The sequence below is a fragment of the Bombina bombina genome, chromosome 7 (genome assembly GCF_027579735.1).
Source record: "Bombina bombina isolate aBomBom1 chromosome 7, aBomBom1.pri, whole genome shotgun sequence".
In the NCBI taxonomy this organism is placed as follows: Eukaryota; Metazoa; Chordata; class Amphibia; order Anura; family Bombinatoridae; genus Bombina; species Bombina bombina.
The window spans coordinates 25,137,987-25,160,682 of record NC_069505.1 but is presented as its reverse complement, the minus strand read 5'-3'; the positions used below and the strand labels follow the sequence as shown (position 1 = coordinate 25,160,682).

The 22,696-nt window shown below is 36.3% G+C and overlaps 1 protein-coding gene across 3 annotated transcripts in view; it reads left to right on the top strand.

Annotated features, from left to right (window-relative positions):
* LOC128665791 (beta-1,4 N-acetylgalactosaminyltransferase 2-like) overlaps positions 1–22,696 on the top strand; it is a 358,995-nt gene that overhangs the window by 233,246 nt on the left and 103,053 nt on the right. The window contains exon 1 of one of the 3 annotated variants that reach the window (XM_053719992.1): positions 20,958–21,231. The exons of the other annotated variants lie outside the window; for them this stretch is intronic. The gene's annotated coding sequence lies outside the window, so the exon portion shown is untranslated. Of the gene's footprint in view, positions 1–20,957; positions 21,232–22,696 lie in introns of those variants that run through there. 3 annotated transcript variants of the gene reach the window in all.

Here is a 22,696-nt window from a genome sequence, read left to right as displayed (position 1 = left end):
AGAGGGCTACAGAGTGGCTTTCTCTGCATCTGTTGCTTAGGAAAGGGTATTGCCTCAATATCGAGGCATCGCTGCAATACCATGAAAGTGGCTGGAAGCGATCACGATTGCTTCCACTGCTTGAAACCCATGAGAACGTACCAGTTTTTGTTGGACGTGTCTGGTACGTCCTTGGTTGTTAAGGCGTTAATTTACTTATATTGCCCTTATATTGTTTGCCATTTATGTACTTAAAAATACCTTTTAGGGTTTGACTTAGAGTCCTTTGCAATTAATCTTTCATTTTCAATTGTGGCTAATTGTATTGCTCTTTTGCATGCTTTGTTACATTCCTTTTATATATATTTGTTTTTTTTAATCTTTATTTTCAAACAAAAGAAAAATAAATATAAGATTATACGTACCATAAGACAAAACATTTTATAATTGCATCTTTACAAATAATTAAAGGGACATAATACTCATATGCTAAATCACTTGAAACTGATGCAGTATAACTGTAAAAAGCTGACAGGAAAATATCACCTGAGCATCTCTATGTAAAAAAGGAAGATATTTTACCTCACAATCTCCTCAGTTCAGCAGAGTGAGTTTTGTGTAAAAAGTTATACTCAGCTGCTCCCAGCTGCAGGTAAAAATATTAAAAAAATGAAGAAATGAACAGCAGCCAATCAGCATCAACAGTGCTGAGGTCATGAACTCTTACTGTGATCTCATGAGATTTGATTTGACTTAACTCTCATGAGATTTCATACTAAGCTTCCTTTACCTGATTGGTGAAATAATATGAGAGTGCACAAAGCTCATCCTTTCAGTTGTCCCGGGACAGACACACTAATATGCTGCTTAGAAATCCTTTACAATGGGAGGTGGCTACTGAGGAACTTTTGAGGTAAAATATCTTTCTTTTTTACATAGAGATGTTCAGGTGATATTTTCTAATCAGCTTTTTACAGCTATGCTGCATCACTTTCAAGTGTTTAAACATTTGGGTATTATGGCCCTTTAAGTTGCATATTTCCGCCTCCATTTCAATATTTCATTTACCAACAAAATTCACGGATACCTTAAAAATGAAGGAACCAATAATAAAACTTCTTATAGAACATTAATCCATACAGCCATATAACTACAATTCCTTAACGGGATATAAAACCCAAAAAGATATTTTGTGATTCAGACAGCGCATGCCATTTAAAAAAAGTTTCCAATTTTCTTCTATTATCAAAGTACCTAAGTAGGCGTCTGCAGCAGTACATGGCATTGGTAAAAAAACATGATATATTATCATTACTACCCAATAATTTGGCGCATCTCCTGCAAGCAATTACTTTATCTCTAAACAAAATGTAATCAGTAATATTTGTTTTTAGATTATTAACTGCTGCATGAGATAAGGATTTGATATTTAAAGGGGCACTCATAACTGTCTCATATTTAGGTATTGTAAAGTGATTAGTATTAGCATGCTAGTCATAAACAGAGATTTCTGATACCAATTTTAGCCTTTTTGCTTCATCAAATAAATTTATTCCAGATAATATTAATTCTCTTTAAATCACTGACTAACAGAGGTAACATTTGCATAATTTATAGAGAAACATAATTTTTATTAGGTTATTCCTTCCTAATATGGATAGAGGGAGTTTTTCCCAATTTTTCTAGCATCTCTGCATTTCTTTTATAATTGGTTCAATATTTAGGCAGGCATTTATCAACTGCCGGACAGACAGTGAGTGTTCGCTCACTCGAACCTGTCCGCCCGGGATCACAACATCTGGGCAGCATTTTGCAGCAATATGCTGCCCTTATTTAACATTGCACAAATCTTTGCTTGTGTAATGCCACCCCCTACTTGTCCTAGCCCAGTGAAGCGAGTAGGGGGTTGTAAATCAACCCAGGGCAAATGTGATGCCTATAATATATTGACAGACTCCAGTGCAAAATTAAATAAAAGAGGGGTCAAGGGACATCCCTGTCTAGTTTTTGTAAACAAAATTTGTTTGTTAATTGACCATTAACCCCTTAAGGACCAGGCCATTTTTAAATTTCTTACCCTTAAAGGGGCAGTAAACTTACAAACTAATGTTATATAATTCTGCACATAGTGCAGAATTATATAACATTAGCTTACCGGCAGATGTATACATTAAAGTATTGCAGAACATTTTTATGTAAAAGTTCATTGTACCAGAACGCCACTCTTTGCTCTACTGAGCGGGTCTGGTTTTTACACAGCACATCGTGGCAACACCTATCTAGTCACAGTGTGCCCTTATTTAACATTGCACAAATCTTTGCTTGTGTAATGCCACCCCCTACTTGTCCTAGACCAGTGACGCGAGTAGGGGGTTGTAAATCAACCCAAGGCAAATGTGATGCCTAAAATATATTGACAGACTCTAGTGCCAAATTAAATAAAAGAGGGGACAAGGGACATCCCTGTCTTGTCTTTGTAAATAAAATGTGTCTGTTAATTGACCATTAACCCCTTAAGGACCAGGGCATTTTTAAATTTCTTACCCTTAAAGGGGCAGTAAACATACAAACTAATGTTTTATAACTCTGCAGATAGTGCAGAATTATATAACATTAGCTTACCGGCAGATGTATACATTAAAGTATTGCAGAACATTTTTATGTAAAAGTTAATTTAACCAGAACGTCACTCCTTGCTCTACTTAGCGGGTATGGATTTTACACAGCGCATTGCAGCAACACCTGTCTAGTCACAGTGTGCCCGGTCGTGCCATTAAAATGAATGTAGCTCGCTCCTGCTACAAGACCAGAGCGGGAGCGAGCAACATTCATTTTAATGGCATGACCAGGCACACTGTGACTAGACAGTGTTGCCGCGATGCTCTGTTTAAAAACCTGACCCGCTCAGTAGAGCAAGGAGCGGCGTTCTGGTAAAATGAACTTTTACATAAAATTTGTCTGCAATACTTAAATGTATACATCTGCCGGTAAGTTTACTTCCCCTATAAGGACCAGGACTATTTTTACATTTCTGCAGGAGTTTATGTTTAGTTTTAATTTTCCTCTTACTCATTTACTGTACCCACACATATTATATACCATTTTTCTCGCCAACAAATTTACTTTCTAAAGATACCATTATTTTCATCATATCTTATCATTTACTATAAAAAATATATAAAATATGATGAAAAATTTGAAAAAAATACACTTTTTCTAACTTTGACCCCCAAAATCTGTTACACATCTACAACCACCAAAAAAAATTTTGTCCTGAGTTTAGAAATACCCAATGTTTACATGTTCTTTGCAAGTTATAGGGCAATAAGTACAAGTAGCACTTTGCTGTTTCCAAACCATTTTTTTTTTTTAAATTAGCGCTAGTTACATTGTAACACTGATATCTGTCAGGAATCCCTGAATATCCCTTGACATGTATATATATATATATATATATATATATATATATATATATATATATATATATATATATATATATATATTTTAGTAGACAACCCAAAGTATTGATCTAGGCCCACCATTTTACCGCCAAATGCAATAAAATAAAAAAAATCTTTAACTTTTTCATTAACTTTAGGTTTCTCACTGAAATTATTTACAAACAGCTTGTGCAATTATGGCACAAATGGTTGTAAATGCTTTTCTTGGATCGCCTTTGTTCAGAAATAGCAGACATATATGTCTTTGTCCTTGATTTTTGTTAATTAGAAGGCCGCTAATTGCCGCTGTGCACCACACTTGTATTATGCCCAGTAGTGAAGGGGTTAATTAGGTAGCTTGTAGGGTTAATTTTAGCTTTAGTGTAGAGATCAGCCTTCCACCTGACACATCCCATCCCCTGATCCCTCCCTGAGTCCCCTCAAACAGCTCTCTTCCTCTCACACCTCACAATGGTCATCGCCATCTTTAGTACTGGCAGAAAGTCTGCCAGTACTAAAATAAAAGCCTTTTTTTTAATATAATTTTTTTATCTATTATGCAGTGTTAGATCCCCCCCTTAGCCCCCAACCTCCCTGACCCCCCCCCCCCAAACAGCTCTCTAAGCCTCCACCCTCAACCTATTGGCCGCCATCTTAGGTACTGGCAGCTGTCTGCCAGTACCCAGTTTACAAAAAATTTGCCCCAGTTTTATAATAAATAAATTAAAAAAAAACATTTTCTGTAGTGTAGTTTCCCCACCCTTAATACCCTACCCCCCTCCAGGATCCCTTTCCAAAAAATGTTTCCCTTCCATTTTCCCCTCTCCCTCCTTCGGCTGAATATTTACATCTCTGTGTGATCTGACCGTGCCCCGCCCCCGCCTCCATGCACAATCACAGACAGGATCAGGAAGTCCTAACCGCGATGGGCCTCCCACCTATAGCTCCCACCCACCAACGATCGGCACCACCGCTGTCCGATGCAGAGAGGGCAACAGAGTGGCCTTCTCTGCATCGGTTACTCTGCAAATCTATTTCTGCAGTGCCCCACTCGTGGGGCATGCAGAAATAGCGCAATGTCGCAATTTTGAGCGAGATTGCTGCAGAGAAAAGCTCAGTGGTACGACGCTGGTCCTTAAGGGCATAACAACCAGTTTCGTACAGGGTACGACGCTGGTCGCTAAGGGGTTAATAACTATTGATGCCAGGTTAATCATAAAACATTTGGAAGATATTCATAAAATTTTCCCTAATACCAAAATTATTCAGAGCTGTTCTTAGATGATCTTACTCAATTCTGTCAAAAGTCTTCTCTGTGTCTTTTTTTTTTTTTTTTTTTAATATTTTTTATTGAGGTTTTGCAGAACAAACATAGAACATAATACGCCTTTTAGATAACAGGAAGAAGTACAAACAGAATTTAAGCGAAACATTTCAGCAGTTATGTAGAACATTAATATTAGGCTAATGCAACCTCAGTTTTTCAATAAGATAGTATAGATGATTAATCACTTGATAATATAGCTTTAGGCCCAATGGACCACAATTATAAAAAGTAGAGAATGCATACATAGTAAGGGGGGGGATATTCAGCGGGTAAGCACCGCTATGCATATTGGGGAAAGGGTGGAGGGCGGAGCCATAGATAAATGTAGATAATTTAAAGATAATTTAAGGGGCATGGCGGACTCTTTAAAAGTGCTCAGACAAAGGGATCCCAGGACTGCCATAATAAAATTATATCTTACGGATTAGGATGCAGATTGAGTTGATCTCTGTCATTGTTTTCCCCTCTAATAATATGGGTATACCCAAAATGTTGAGGTAATAGTAAATAGTAGAAGGGCTTTGTCAGGGTTTAGATTGCCTCAGCACTATATTTATGGTAGGAATTATAAACTATGTGACAGGAGATTAGGGGAATATGCTGGATTTAATCATAGTAGAGTTAGATTGCTGGAGCATTAGAAACAGTAAAACAGGAATATATACAATAAGTCAGACCATCTATACAATAACTGGGTAAGCTTCTGTCTCTTACAAAGAAATTCCTATTGTACATTATGAATTCGTACCAGAATAATATCATTTAAGTACAACAGCAACAGCGTGAACTATGAGGGATGTCTTTGTAGAAGTATTATGGCAGTATGAAGACATACATCCTTAACAGAGATACAGCTCTGTAGCTTTGTGTCTGATATTACAGATCCTATGACGGAGCATTATGGACCCCCTGAATAAACATACGCCCATATATCTCGTAGTAAAATAGTAGTTGGAGCTGACGCTGTAGCTAATACCATCAGAAACCTATATTGTGCTAACTAGGCTATGCGGTTATGTACCGCGCATTTGGGATATAAGGAATAGTTCAGGAGGAGGAAAGATTTTAAGTCAGTGCAGTCCATGTGGAGTTACAGAGCTAGTAGGAACTTGATAAGGAATGCAACTCTGCTTACTCCAATGGCGTCAGGCAAGATCGCAGCGCGGAACTAACTTTTGTCCCTAGTATATGCACCTATGCGCTAGTAATGTAAAGGTGTGTGGAACTCCCGTTTACCAAAGACTCAAGTATAATCAGTATATCTCTTGTAAGACATCTTATAAATAGCCGTTTAAGGGATATAGGTTCCAAATTATGAGTAAATACAAGTTATTATGCTGCAGATCTAGCTATACTATCTTTACCTATATCTGACATCAGTTCAATAAATGATTTGATATAATATCAAACAGGTAAGCATTCAAAACCAGCTGCTAGTACGCAACAACCTATTAATGGGTTGGCTTCACATACTATATGAGTAGGTATAGAACACAAAAAGAACAGATATAGGTTAGCGCAACAAAGTACTCCCCACTATAATGAGCATGAATGAGCTGTGTGCCCGAGGTAGTCCTGCAGTTTAGACATAAAAAGTAGCAGTGCTACATATGTCCAATAATACTCAAAATAAATTAGCATTCGACAAATGGGGGGACAAGTTAGAGAGGACAAGACAACTGTGTACGTAGATAGACACAAATGGGACTCAGTAGTATCAGGTGCAATTCAAAATATTAATATGGTACTAGTCAGTACCCACTATGGCGGCTCTATAGTTTGTGAGTCAGAGTGTGGTATTCAACAATAATAAAAATATTACCGCAACCAAACACATCCTGTTCTTTAGATAATTAAAGAGTGTAAACAGTATTTTATAGGAAATAAACTAGAATAGAGTAAAGGCGGGATTAAAAAATTATAGCTCTCATAAAACAATATTAGGCATACGTTCTGTTAGGTAGTAAAACTAAATCTCTGCTAACAAAGTGATTGTCTCTTGGGCAGAACAGCAGAACATATTCAGAAAAAACCTGCCTACTTTAAACATATCAGAAAAAGCCTGTACTGAGAGTTAGATACAAGGGGGATTAGATAGCTATTAATTACAGCTAGCAAAAAGGGCTGTAAGAGAATTCTATATCTCCTCTCCTCAAAAGTTACCAGGTTGCTGTCTGAACATATATATCTTACTGAGAGGAAATGTTTATATAGGGTATTTAGATGACTATGATATCTTTATGGTAGTGTGAAATAGGTTAGACCACATACACACGCGCATATAAACAAATGATAGCAGTCCACATTATGAAAGTTGCAGTAAGGAAAGGAAAAAAAAACTTTGTAAACATGCATAAACGATATAACAGTTAAGCCATAACAGGTCACATTTATGAATTAAAGAAGGACATAATGCCTGAAACACTGTGACTGTCTGTAGAGAATCCTGAGGGATATAACCTCCATTTGGGCAGGGTGTGTGTTTTCAAAAAGAACATTTAGATATCAATAGGTTATGTCAGAAAGTCCACATTGTCCTATGAGGATATGCAATAAACTTTGACACTGAACCTATGCATGCAAAATCACCCAATGCCACTACGAGTGGAGCTGATCTTGACAATAGTGCAATGCAGACCTAAGATGGAGGATTGACTGAAAGGGTGCAGACGGAGAAGCTCTCCTACACACATCTGATCGTAAGTGTAAGAGATCAGGAACGCTTCTAGTCTTCTTGGTGAGGGTCTCACAATACAATCAAAGTCTCCAAACATCACAGGGTCACTGGATAAACTCACTAGGCTTGTCGAGTCTACTGCAGCTTCTGACCATGTTAGTGATTGCTTCCTCAGCATGTCGTGGACGGATGCAGCGCCTGTATCTCCCCTTCTCATATGTAGAGCACAAGTCTCCGGTAGATCTGCGTCTGGCAGCTCTCGTGAGGCAATCGAGGTGGACGCAGTTGTGCTGGGAAGAGGTTGTGAATCGTTAAATTGCCTGTCATGTTCCGTCCCAACCGCCATGTGCAAATCTGTAGACGGCAGCATGTGAGGACTAGCTTTCATTACGTATAGCAGTTGCGCATGATTGCTATCCATTTTCAGAGCTAAGTCGTTTAGGAGTGCTTGGAGTTCGTTTTGCAAAGTAGCATCCATGCCTGCTAGTATTTGTGCCCCCTCTTATTAATGCTATAGTGGCTCCGCTTCACCCAGCAGACAGGGGGGGGGGTATGTTGATGGTAGAAGGCCTCCACCGGGTCTATGAAGATATCAAATAAAGCAGATGTGCAGTTGAAATCCTCTCAAACCCGATATAGATCAGATCAGCTTTGATTCATATATCCAATTCTTCTGAAAATAATAATTATTTGCTGATTAGAAAGTAGAAATTCAGTAGGTTAAGAGTATAAGGCCTAGAGCTGCTATTTTTTGCATCTGGACCCGGCAGCTGCTAGGACCCGCCCCTTCTCTGTGTCTTAAGTCGCTCAAAAAGGACTTATCCTTGACATCTTTAAGATAATTTTGCTGTGTCTTATAATACTGGATACTATATCAGCTTTTCTGATATTGAGGAAAGATATTTAATAAACCCGTCTGATCTTCATTTATCAAGTTTAACATGACATTATTTAACCTATTTGCCACGATTTAGCTAATTTATAGTCTGTATTGAGTAATGATATAGGTCTTACATTATATGGATCGTTATCCGGTTTTAAAATAAGGCAAATATTTGCTTCTGAAAAAGTATCATTAGGCTTCAGTTCATTTAGTAGATAATTATTAAACAGATTAACCAATAATTCAGTAGACATGTGCGATTCGGTTCGGTCCGAATCGAAATTCGGACGAATTTTGTCGAATTCGGAATTCAGATCGATTCGAATTTCCGAATTGCGGCAGTGCCGAATCTACCAAATAAATCCGAATCAATTCGAATTTATTCGGATGGATTCGGATAGATTCGGATGGCCATGTATTACACTAGTATTGTACAGTATACTAGTGTAATACACAGCACTTAACAGTGCCGAAATTCTGAAAATCCGAATCGATTCGAACCGAATCGAACCGAACCGAATTTCCCACGAATCCGAAAGAATCTGAATGAATCTGAAACGAATTCATTCGATTTCTTCCGAATTCGAATCGTTCCGAACTGAAATTCGAATCGGTCCGAATCGATCCGTAACCGAAGCAAACCGAATTTTTCGTGGCTGCTCATGTCTATAATTCAGTAAACCTCTGTCCTAAAAATCTAAGGGTAGTTTATCCGGTCCAGCGGCTTTTTCTACATCTCCAGTGACATTTCTTGTATAACTCTATCCACCTCTTCCATAGAGATTTCTTTATTAAGATTCTTAAGTAACTTTAGGCAATCTAATTCTTTCCCCAAATTCATCCTTACCTATTTCATTTAGTTGTTATGAAGAATACATTTTTTTTTTATAGAAATCCAGAAAAGCCTCCATTATTTCCTCAATTTTTCTCAATTTCATATCCTTATAATTAATCAGTATAATGTAATTTGATTACCTTAACTATTTTTGTCATCATCTTGCCTGTTTTATGCCCATTCATAAGGAATTTCCCTCTAAATCTTTGTTGGTCTCTAACGTCTACTGAGAGCAAAAATTATCTCTAGATTTCTGGGCTTCATAATATATTTTCCCATTATCTGATGAGGGATCAGGCATAGTGATGGGCGAATGTGGTGAAAGTGTAATTTGCTTGGTCGAAGGAATAGTCCTGTAGACATTCGTTTTGGACAATCGACTGTTGATAAGCATGATAATCTATTAAAATTCGGTAAGCGAATGTTATTTCCGTGTTTTTGAATGTTACTTTAGTTTTCAAATGATCATAATTAGATTGACTAGCCACATTCTAAATTTCAAATTTAACATTCGATTTAACAAATACTATTCAGAATTTCAATAGTTCCTGTGGTAGAAAATTTTGTAAATTTATACATAATAGATAGAAATATCAATATCAATTCAAATTTTTGTATTTTAAAAATTGAATAATTAAAATATTACATTTAAATGATGGTTAGAATGTTGTACAAACATTCGTAATTTAAAACAAATGAACAAACGAATGTGTTCAAATTAGTTTCATTTTTCGGATGTTGTAGAACATTCGCCCATCCCTAGTCACGCACATAATTAACATATGTCTTTTGAAGTCTACACAAAGTTAAATTATTATCCTTTACATAATTATTACAAGTTTCTTTAAAGTGAATGTCAATTTTGAAGCTTAAGTGCCCGTTTTTTAAAAATTCGATTAAAAACAGGGGCACTGTAATTCATCGAAATTTACATTTCACTCCTCTTGAGAAAATAAACTTACCTTTTAATCTTCACAGCAGCTCCAGCTTCCTCCACCCGTCGCAAAGCCTCTTCCTGGATCTAAAATGAGGAATCCGGCTTCCTCCAATCACAGCATTGAATCAGACACTGATTCCCCCGGGGGGGGGGGGGACGCCGTGATTGGAGGATGACCTATCCATCATTTCTGACATCAGAAATGGCTTGTGAGACCGGAGGAAGCTGGAGCTGCTGTGAAGATTAAAAGGTAAGTTTTTTTTCTCAACAGGAGTGAAATGTAAATTTTGATGAATTAAAGTGCCCCTGTTTTTAATCAAATTTTTAAAAACCGGGCACTTTAGCATCAAAATTGACATTCACTTTAAGAAAAATGTAAAATTCTGCATTGTTTCTTGAATAGATCAGAAGATTTCATTTCTTATGTGGATCTAAATTTGTTTTCATATAAAATGATAATGTAATTGGGGCATGATCGGATATTATAATGTCATTCATTTTTGCTCTCTGAGGGCCAGATAAGGAGTTGCGTGCTAACTGTTGCCCGTGAGCGATATCGAGTTTATTGTTGCTGTTTGCATGCGGCGGAAGTAGGACAAGTATTACAAGTTGGAAGTAATTACGTTCGCTCGAGCGCAATTGAATTTAACGTGTGTTGGGTTGGCGCAGCCACAGAGCTCTGGTTAACTGATGTTGCTCAAACAAACATAAAAAATACTTTACAAAGTACAGTTACACTCATAATAACACCATCGAAAAAAATTGCATAAAAAAGTTATACGGGCTCAGGAATGCAAAGGGCTTTAATATAGAGATACATACATATACATGTCTAAATATGTACAGTATATATATGAGGAACAAAAGACAGCACACAAACTTGCTTCTAACAGTGGTATTGGCTTACCTTGAGCACCCTGGAATATCTTCAATCTCCTGTATTGCATATTACTAAGCGTTTTAGCAGCGTAACAACATATTTTATTATCTAAGACCTGTGTGTATATATAGCGGTGGCTTTATTTGGATTTGCGCCCTCAGGACTGTTATACATCTTCTAACTGTGCAAGTCTACAGAAGCTGCAAAGACCGCTTTGCTCTGGGATCTCTATAATATCTCCCTTGTTTTGCTTATTAAGTTTTACCTGGACAGTGTACATTGCTAAAATACGCTATATTGATAACATTTGATGAAGTATTTTACCCACGTGACTCAGCTCCCCTACAGTACACTGACTTTACATCTTTCTAGTACAATAACAAAGTGCCTTTGCTAAACACTAGAATTCTTGCTATATGTAGCACACAACTTTCACAGTGGTTACAATATACTGAGGGACTTTAATGTTTTTTCAATATCTGGTTTGACCGGGCCGAGTTTCAGAGGAATCTCCACCACAATGAAAACAAAATGTAACGAGAACCCTCCCTGCAACAGTTAGGTCTACATTTTGTTCTTTAGGACATCCAGTTCTGCTGTCTTATAAAGCACAAATAAAGGACTAAGGAACAGAAACATTATTAGCACACTTGACTTCTGAGTAAGATTTGAAACTATATGAAGGGTGGGATGTGAGGGCTATACACTTAAAAAATTACTTTTATTAATAAAAAATGATTATAATATAGTGATGGACTAAGCCATCCACAGATAAGACACATTTCAAAACATAGAAATCAGATCAGAACTGACCTCCCACATACCCAGCTAAATTCATATGTAACAAGGAGCTTCAGGTAACTATTAGTGGCAGCTGGGGAGAGAGCCGTGTAACCAAATTAGTGATTCAGTGTCAGGTTAGGGCCGGACCTACAGCGGAGTATGAGATAGTCTAAGCAGTTGCTAATACTATAAACCCATTCAAACCAAAGTCTAGGAGTGCCCCAATTACCCTGTTATTAAAAAAAACCTCACTGAGCTCCTATATGCCAATTAAGGCCAACAAAATTATACTAGCTGCGTATGGAAAGGCAGTGTGAACGCCCTCATCGTATCCTATTTGTAGAGTGCTTAGCCAATCAGAGAGGGGGTGTGTCCGTATCATCACATGACCTTGACCGCCAATCATATTGCGGTAGTGACGTCCGGAGCTTCCCTGGTTCAGAATACTCGTTGTTCTCAGAAGGGGTGTGGATATGTGAACCAATCATTATTCTTGTATAGTTATTTGGCTCTCAAGTAGGTCTCTCATCTGAGCTGTCACATATTAGATCATCTATGTTATCAGCACGTTATTGTATTAATGATTTTGGACAAATCTTCAAGTAGTCTTATTCGATATATTACTACCAAATATTCGCAGATATCCATCCGGTTCTTAGTTTCTTATAATTTTAATGGAATTGTGAAATTTTTTGTGTGCTCATTTATTTCAGAGTTAAGCAAACATGATCTTTTAATTTATGCTCAGAATTCTTATGTTGCGCCACATTAATAAAGATTCTCCTATATATTAAGGAGTCACAGAATTTGTTATTCTTAAATGATCCTTGATCACTATTTATTACGTATAAAGTGCTCATGCACTGATGTTATGTAGTCCATATGCATCTACATTCTCTATCACTCACCAAAAACAGTGACTATTTATTTATCATGTCCCAATTAATGGGAAAAGAGTTTAATGTTCTCAATCAGTTGCATTATGAATATGCCACGTGTATTGTCTGTACATATAAAGTGTGTTGACAAATTTACACTTTTTCAAGTGTATCTTTAGTGGGTTATGCTTCCCAGATACACACATTCATTTTATTGGCCCAATATGATCCCAGTTATATTTATCTATCATGTCCCCTGTTAGTGGAAAGTTGTGTTATGTTTTTGTATTTGATCAGGTACATTATAGATATGATCCATATGTTATTTGTTCCTTCGGGCCTGCAGGGGCCATACTTTGTAACCAAAATATCCATTTGGTTTCTTCTCTCAGTAGGGCTGTTTCTATGTGTAATAACTGTATAACTGGAAAATCACATTATAGTAAGAAAAGCTGAACCCTTTTGAATAAACTAGTTTCCAAGAGATAATATCAAGCAACTCAACCCCCAAGGCCTGTAAAGAAGGATTAAAGGGACACTCAAGTCAAAATTAAAATTCATGATTCAGACAGAGCAGCAATTTAAAACAACTTTCCAATTTACTTCAATTAACAAAATGTGCACAGTCTTTTTATATTTACACTTTTTGAGTCACCAACTCCTACTGAGCATGTGCAATAATTCACAGCATATACGTATGTGCATTTGTGATTTACTGATGGCTGTCACATGATACGGAGTGGAAATAGACATAACGTTGCAATTTATTTAACAAAAATCTACTACTCATTTGAAGTTCAGACTAAGTGCTATTGCATTGTCTTCTTATCATGCATTTGTTAATTATGCAAATCTACAGTGTTGACTGGTCCTTTAAAGGCTACCATTCAATGTAGATAAGACAGGTTAGACCTGCTCTCCTTCCTGAGGACAGAAAATCAAATGTCATAAATTAGATTAGGTGTATTTGTTTTTATTTTTATAGGACTTTTAGATTAGGCTTTTTCCGGCTGCAGAAAAAGGGTCACTGACGTTCCCTGTAGACTGGTCTTCATAAATTCTCTATATTCTGCAGCTTTCAGTTCAGAGAGCAGACCAACACTGCCTTCTGTGCTGCCCTCCATAGTAGGATTGTTAGCTCCGGATAGAGCTGTAGGTCTGAGCATGGTGGCTTTCTGCATCAGCTGTAATGCGGGTTTCACCCGGTCAGGATCTAGATCTCCCAAATGAAGCAGTCTTTGTCTCAGTAAGGCAGGTAGGGCATCAAATGGGCATTTCTGCATCTGAGTGGTTTTGTTGCTCCCAGATCCTGCTTCAGTCAACCATTCTACCGCTCTCTCCCACTGACCGCCATCCACTGTCAAGTAACTGTCAACCCACTGAACAGTATGTGGTTTAGTATGCATTCGATCTGTCCGTTCAGTAGAAGCACTTACTATTTTCGGTTCCCTCTTAATTTCCTTTGGTAACACTTCTAGGGATAATGCTTCCAGGAGTTGTGGCAGCGGAGTGCTGGAATCAGAGTTAATGAGTATGGCAGGGGAAACAAACATCTTTCCTTCGTATTCCCTGGTGCTCCTGTTAATTTGGGCTAACTCTCCTTTTCCAGCATTAGCCAAAGGTGTATTCTCTCTGTTGGGGAAAAGGATTTGAGAAATTTGCACTTCCAAAGTAGAGAAATGATCGTGAAGCAGCTGATGCATTCTTGTCTCCCACTTATCAAGTGCATCCATTTTTATTTTGACTGTAGTTGCTCACTTTTCTCTCCCGGTGATAGTGACTCCCAGTTGCTCACTTTTCTCTCCCGGTGATAGTGACTCCCAGTAGGACTATTAGATTAGGTGTAATTGTTTTTATTTTTATAGGACTTTTAAATTAGGTGTAATTGTTTTTATTTTTATAGGACTTTTACATTAGGTGTAATTGTTTTTATTTTTATAGGACTTTTAAATTAGGTGTAATTGTTTTTATTTTTATAGGACTTTTAGATTAAGTGTAATTGTTTTTATTTTTATAGGACTTTTAGATTAAGTGTAATTGTTTTTATTTTTATAGGACTTTTAAATTAGGTGTAATTGTTTTTATTTTTATAGGACTTTTAGATTAGGTGTAATTGTTTTTATTTTTATAGGACTATTAGATTAGGTGTAATTGTTTTTATTTTTATAGGACTATTAGATTAGGTGTAATTGATTTTATTTTTATAGGACTATTAGATTAGGTGTAATTGTTTTTTATTTTTATAGGACTTTTAAATTAGGTGTAATTGTTTTTATTTTTATAGGACTATTAGATTAGGTGTAATTGTTTTTATTTTTATAGGACTATTAGATTAGGTGTAATTGTTTTTATTTTTATAGGACTATTAGATTAGGTGTAATTGTTTTTATTTTTATAGGACTATTAGATTAGGTGTAATTGTTTTTATTTTTATAGGACTATTAGATTAGGTGTAATTGTTTTTATTTTTATAGGACTGTTAGATTAGGTGTAATTGTTTTTATTTTTATAGGACTATTAGATTAGGTGTAATTGTTTTTATTTTTATAGGACTATTTGATTAGGTGTAATTGTTTTTATTTTTATAGGACTTTTAGATTAGGTGTAATTGTTTTTATTTTTATAGGACTATTAGATTAGGTGTAATTGTTTTTATTTTTATAGGACTTTTAAATTAGGTGTAATTGTTTTTATTTTTATAGGACTTTTAGATTAGGTGTAATTGTTTTTATTTTTATAGGACTTTTAAATTAGGTGTAATTGTTTTTTATTTTTATAGGATTTTTAAATTAGGTGTAATTGTTTTTATTTTTATAGGACTATTAGATTAGGTGTAATTGTTTTTATTTTTATAGGACTATTAGATTAGGTGTAATTGTTTTTATTTTTATAGGACTATTAGATTAGGTGTAATTGTTTTTATTTTTATAGGACTTTTAGATTAGGTGTAATTGTTTTTTATTTTTATAGGACTATTAGATTAGGTGTAATTGATTTTATTTTTATAGGACTATTAGATTAGGTGTAATTGATTTTATTTTTATAGGACTATTAGATTAGGTGTAATTGTTTTTATTTTTATAGGGCTATTAGATTAGGTGTAATTCTTTTTATTTTTGATAATTTCGTTTATTTTTTTGTAATCTTAGTGTTTTTTATTTTTCATGATTTTAGTGTTAATTATTTTTGGTAAACTTAGATTTTTAATTTTTTTTTCGTAGTGTTAGGTTTTTTTAAATTTGTAATTTAGATATTTAATTGGTATTTTTTTAAAATTTTATTAGAATAGTTATGCTGGGTTAATTTATAGTTTAATGCTAGGTTTATTTTTATTTCACAGGTAAGTTTTTATTTATTTAAAGATAGTTATATTGTAATTTTAATTTAAAGTTATAGGGGTCTTAGGTTTAGGGGTTAATAGTTTAATTTAGTGTTTTGTGATGTGGGGGCCGGCGGTTTAGGGGTTAATAGGTTTATTTAGTGGCGGAGATGTGGGAGGCCAGAGGTTTAGGGGTTCATAGCTTTAATTAGTGATGGCGAAGTCGGAGAGTGGCATAGTAGGGGTTAATAACTTTATTATAGTGGCGGCGATGTCGGGGAGCGGCAGTTTAGGGGTAAATATATTTAAATAGTGCCGGTGATGTGGGTGGGTAGCAGATTAGGGGTTAATAGGTTTATTTAATACTCGTGATGTGGGTGGGCGGCAGATTAGGGGTTAATAAGTTTAATATAGTGTTTGCGATGTGGGAGGGTGGCAGTTTAGGGGTTAATAGGTAGTTTATGGGTGTTAGTGTACTTTGTAACACTTTAGTTATGAGTTTTGTGAAACATTTTTGTTACACGAAATCCATAACTACTGCTCTCAGATGGCGGTATGGATCGTGTCGGTAAAGGCTACAAGCTTTTTAGCCTCACCGCACAACCTGTTATTCCGGCGCTATGGAAATCCCACGCAAAAAACGTAATTTGTTTGAGTGCAGGATTGATGTTGCGTTACAGGCTAAAATGCTTGCGGTATAGCAATACCAACACGACTCCCAACAGTGCGTTACTGTTTTTACGCTGAAATTGCCATTTTTTCATCGTTAACAGCCACAACGCAAAACTCGTAATCTAGGTGTTAGAAAATATACCCTAGTCACAGGGAGGGGGCGCTAATGACAAAGCAAATGAATTGTGTATATAATCAGTTATATAAATCCTAGTTATTATATAGGTATTGTAGTTTAAATATATATGGTATACACCTATAATATATGTGTAAAATAACCTCAAGGTAACAATACGCAGGTAAACTGAATATGTAAACAGTAATATAAATCCTACTTATCATATGAATACCATAATTGTATATATGTGATATACATATGTAATATGTACAAGGAATAGCCCAAAAATCCCAGTAGAATGTTAATATGAATATATTGTCTCTTTTTATAATGCAAAAAAAGTCCTTTTTAATTCCAAAGGAACAGATGCTGGCTGCCTCCTCCTCACCGACAGGTCCGGGTTAGCTATAGAGAATAAGGAAGAACAGAGGGGCCCTCATGTGTGGTATCATCAGATGTGTATGGATACAAAATACTCACATATTTCAGAAGCACCCCTATGTGCTAGTAGGTACAGGCTGTAGATGTGTATGGATACAAAATACTCACATATTTCAGAAGCACCCCTATGTGCTAGTAGGTACAGGCTGTAGATGTGTATGGATACAAAATACTCACATATTACATAAGCACCCCTATGTGCTAGTAGGTACAGGCTGTAGATGTGTATGGATAGAAAATACTCACATATTTCAGAAGCACCCCTATGTGCTAGAAGGTACAGGCTGTAGATGTGTATGGATACAAAATACTCACATATTTCAGAAGCACCCCTATGTGCTAGTAGGCACAGGCTGTAGATGTGTATGGATACAAAATACTCACATATTTCAGAAGCACCCCTATGTGCTAGTAGGTACAGGCTGTAGATGTGTATGGATACAAAATACTCACATATTTCAGAAGCACCCCTATGTGCTAGCAGGTACAGGCTGTAGATGTGTATGGATACAAAATACTCACATATTTCAGAGGCACCCCTATGTGCTAGTAGGTACAGGCTGTAGATGTGTATGGATACAAAATACTCACATATTTCAGAAGCACCCCTATGTGCTAGCAGGTACAGGCTGTAGATGTGTATGGATACAAAATACTCACATATTTCAGAAGCACCCCTATGTGCTAGTAGGTACAGGCTGTAGATGTGTATGGATACAAAATACTCACATATTTCAGAGGCACCCCTATGTGCTAGTAGGTACAGGCTGTAGATGCGTATGGATACAAAATACTCACATATTTCAGAAGCACCCCTATGTGCTAGCAGGTACAGGCTGTAGATGTGTATGGATACAAAATACTCACATATTTCAGAGGCACCCCTATGTGCTAGTAGGCACAGGCTGTAGATGTGTATGGATACAAAATACTCACATATTTCAGAAGCACCCCTATGTGCTAGTAGGTACAGACTGTAGATGTGTATGGATACAAAATACTCACATATTTCAGAGGCACCCCTATGTGCTAGTAGGTACAGGCTGTAGATGTGTATGGATACAAAATACTCACATATTTCAGAAGCACCCCTATGTGCTAGTAGGTACAGGCTGTAGATGTGTATGGATACAAAATACTCACATATTTCAGAAGCACCCCTATGTGGTAGTAGGTACAGGCTGTAGATGTGTATGGATACAAAATACTCACATATTTCAGAGGCACCCCTATGTGCTAATAGGTACAGGCTGTAGATGTGTATGGATACAAAATACTCACATATTTCAGAAGCACCCCTATGTGCTAGCAGGTACAGGCTGTAGATGTGTATGGATACAAAATACTCACATATTTCAGAAGCACCCCTATGTGCTAGTAGGCACAGGCTGTAGATGTGTATGGATAGAAAATACTCACATATTTCAGAAGCACCCCTATGTGCTAGTAGGTACAGGCTGTAGATTTAGACAGGTGTAACAGCTCACCCACAGTAGAATGTTTTCTTTTGTGCAGCAGTGCTGGGATAAAGTGAAACACAAAAACAGGCACTACATGTGCAGATCATTCAGAGTGCGATTGTATTCACTTTAATAGATTCCCAATGGGTACTCACATACTCCTGAAATACAACTACTCTGCATATGGGATATCTGCATATGGGGTGAGCTGACGCACCTCTCCCCAATCTGCCAGCCTGCTCCTACAGCACATATGTGTGCTCAGCTTAAATGTGAGTACCCATTTGGGAATCTATTAAAGTGAATACAATCGCACTCTGAATGATCTGCACATGTAGTGCCTGTTTATGTGTTTCACTTTATCCCAGCACTGCTGCACAAAAGAAAACATTCTACTGTGGGTGAGCTGTTACACCTGTCTAAATCTACAGCCTGTGCCTACTAGCACATAGGGGTGCTTCTGAAATATGTGAGTATTTTGTATCCATACACATCTACAGCCTGTACCTACTAGCACATAGGGGTGCTTCTGAAATATGTGAGTATTTTGTATCCATACACATCTACAGTCTGTACCTACTAGCACATAGGGGTGCTTCTGAAATATGTGAGTATTTTGTATCCATACACATCTACAGCCTGTACCTACTACCACATAGGGGTGCTTCTGAAATATGTGAGTATTTTGTATCCATACACATCTACAGCCTGTACCTACTAGCACATAGGGGTGCTTCTGAAATATGTGAGTATTTTGTATCCATACACATCTACAGCCTGTACCTGCTAGCACATAGGGGTGCTTCTGAAATATGTGAGTATTTTGTATCCATACACATCTACAGCCTGTACCTACTAGCGCATAGGGGTGCTTCTGAAATATGTGAGTATTTTGTATCCATACACATCTACAGCCTGTGCCTACTAGCACATAGGGGTGCTTCTGAAATATGTGAGTATTTTGTATCCATACACATCTACAGCCTGTACCTACTAGAACATAGGGGTGCTTCTGAAATATGTGAGTACCCATTTAGCTTGATTGTATTTTGTATCCATACACATCTGATGATACCACACATGAGGGCCCCTCTGTTCTTCCTTATTCTCTAATCTAGGTGTTAGTTAAGGGACAGTCTAGTATTAATTAAACTTTCATTATTCAGATAGGACTTTTAATTTTAAAGGGATACTGAACCCAAATTTTTTTCTTTTGTAATTCAGAAAGAGCATGCAATTTTAAGCAACTTTTTAATTTACTCCTATTATCAATTTTTCTTTGTTCTCTTGCTATCTTTATTTGAAAAAGAAGGCATCTAAACTTTTTTTTGGTTTCAGTACTCTGGACAGCACTTTTTTTTTTATTGGTGGATGAATTTATCCACCAATCAGCAAGGACAACCCAGGTTGTTCACCAAAAGTGGGCCGGCATCTAAACTTGCATTCTTACATTTCAAATAAAGATACCAAGAGAATGAAGAAAATTTGATAATAGGAGTAAATTAGAAAATTGCTTAAAATTTCATGCTCAATCTGAATCACGAAAGAAACATTTTGGGTACAGTGTCCCTTTAATCAACTTTCCAATTTACTTTTATCATCAAATTTGCTTTTTTCTCTTGGTATTCTTAGTTTTAACTAAACATAGGTAGGCTCATATGCTAATTTCTAAGCCTTTGAGGGCTGCCTCTTATCACATGCTTTTTAAATCTCTTTTCAACACAAAGAGACAGAAAGTACACTTGGGCCATATAGATAACACTGTGTTCAGGCACAGGGAGTTATTTAAGATCTAGCACAAAACAATGCTAAATGCAAGACAATAGATAATAAACAGTCATGTGATCAGGGGGCTGGAAGAAGGTTCCTAGATACAAGGTAATCACAGAGGTAAAAAGTACATTAATATAACTGTGTTGGTTATGCAAAACTGGGGAATGGGTAATAAAGGGATTATCTATCTTTTAAAACAATAACAATTGGATGGTAGACTGTCCCTTTAGTTCTGAGGCTTCGTGATCGAAATCTTCAATTTTGGAGCAATTTTTTCATATTGTTTGAAATTGCCCATAAGGTACATTTTGGATCCAGGGGGGATAATGGACACTATCTGCTCTCAGATACCCATTACTGTCCGTTTCCTTTCTAAAGAGTTTGGTGAGAACCTTTTCCCCCTCATTAAAGAATGTGACATCTAAAAAAGTCTATGTGTGGTGCAGTGGGCTACCTGGCCCTGGAAGATGCCATTTGGAAGCCAAACATGTTTTTCCTGTATGACAACATTGTTTGATTTTAAGTCTGCACATACCTCATACGTTTGAGGTCATTTTCTGTAAGCATAACCACTTTGTGTGCTGTGTGTTTTTCTAACAATAAAAGGAATCACACTATTGTAGCTTTGTCTTCCCCTTATTCCTGTATTCCATCTTGGAATCTAAAGCTGGCAGTAGAGGACGCTGTACTGGGATTGTATGGAAATCAAATTGAGTCCACATATTGAGAGAGACCCAGACACGGAAACTGTCACCTTATCCTTGACTGAAGGCTGCACACATCTCTATCTACGCGCATACCTTACCTCATAGGATTGAGGTAGCGATTGGTAAATACCCATTTCTCAACCATAGCCACGGATAAGATTTCACACATCTCTGTGATACGCACATTGGACTTCTACCTGTGGAACTTTGCTTTATAATCCATATGAACTGCATGGTTTAACCTTTTGCATTGCACTGTTTAATTATTATAATTATAGTGAATCTTAATCTTATTCTGTGCACTGCCACTGTTCGTTTCCTCTCCTTTTTTACCCTGTGCTCAATGATATTGTGTGTTGCCATTGGGATATATATATATATAAATAAAACGGCATTGATTTTACATTGATTTTACTTGTATTGTATGATTTGTAAACTACTTGCAGTTATCACTAAATAAGTTTGACTAACCTTTATATACGTATACACATTTGTCCTGTTACCAGTTTTACTATAGATAGACCGTCGTTCTTGTGCACAGATACCGTGCAGCTTTCCAAAAATTTCCCAAATTGTATTTTTTATACATAATTTTATACATTGTCTTATAAATTATTATAGATGGACTGAAGTTTTGTGCGCTTAGGTCAATTTTCCTTTCTTTACTCAATTTTAGTTTGGAAGAACTGTAGGGATATCTTTTCCGCTTTTTGACCCAGCTGCAGAGACACAGTTTACAGTGTAATTGGTTGTAATAAGCAACATTTACCAATATCCCATTACAATTTATTTATTTATTAATTATTAAATATTATTTTGTTGTTTTGGGTAACCTAGCGCAATCCCAGAGTTGTGGTTTATACCACATCCTTTTTGCTCTTGTTTTATGATAAGTTTTAAATACATATTTCTATATATATCTGATGTATTTTTTGACAAATATATAGCTATACTTATATATCAATATGAATATATATAGGTATATACAGAAATATATACATAGGAATATCAATTTAAAAATACACAGAACATTTCCCCCTATGTGAATAACATTGTAATGTAAATTATTTACACAGTAAAACACATTGTTAAATATTAAAATTGTATAAAAATGATTTTACTTGTTTTCAGGTATTTAAGTGGCGAGGGCTCCAAAGTATATATGCATATGTATGTATCTGTATATATGTGCATATATGTGTTTATATCTTTTATAAAAAGTTTGAGTGGAAAATGCAATTGTGTTTGAGCGATTGCATTTACTTTCAATACAAGCTCACATTACCGCTCAACGCTACCCATACAAAATATGGGGAGTGTAAATTACAGGGAAAATGAGTTTGCGCGTTATATGGATTTGATCATAAAGAACACTGCGATCTTGTGATTGCGTTTATGCTCCTCGCACTACCGTGCTAATTATAGTGCTCCACTCATATTCTAGCCCTTACTTGCTATGATGTATACATGCGTTTATATCGCTGGATATTATATTTCACACAGTATTTTAATTATTATTATTATTGGTTATTTGTAGAGCGCCAACAGATTTTGCAGCGCAATAAACAAAGGGGGAGTACAACAAAA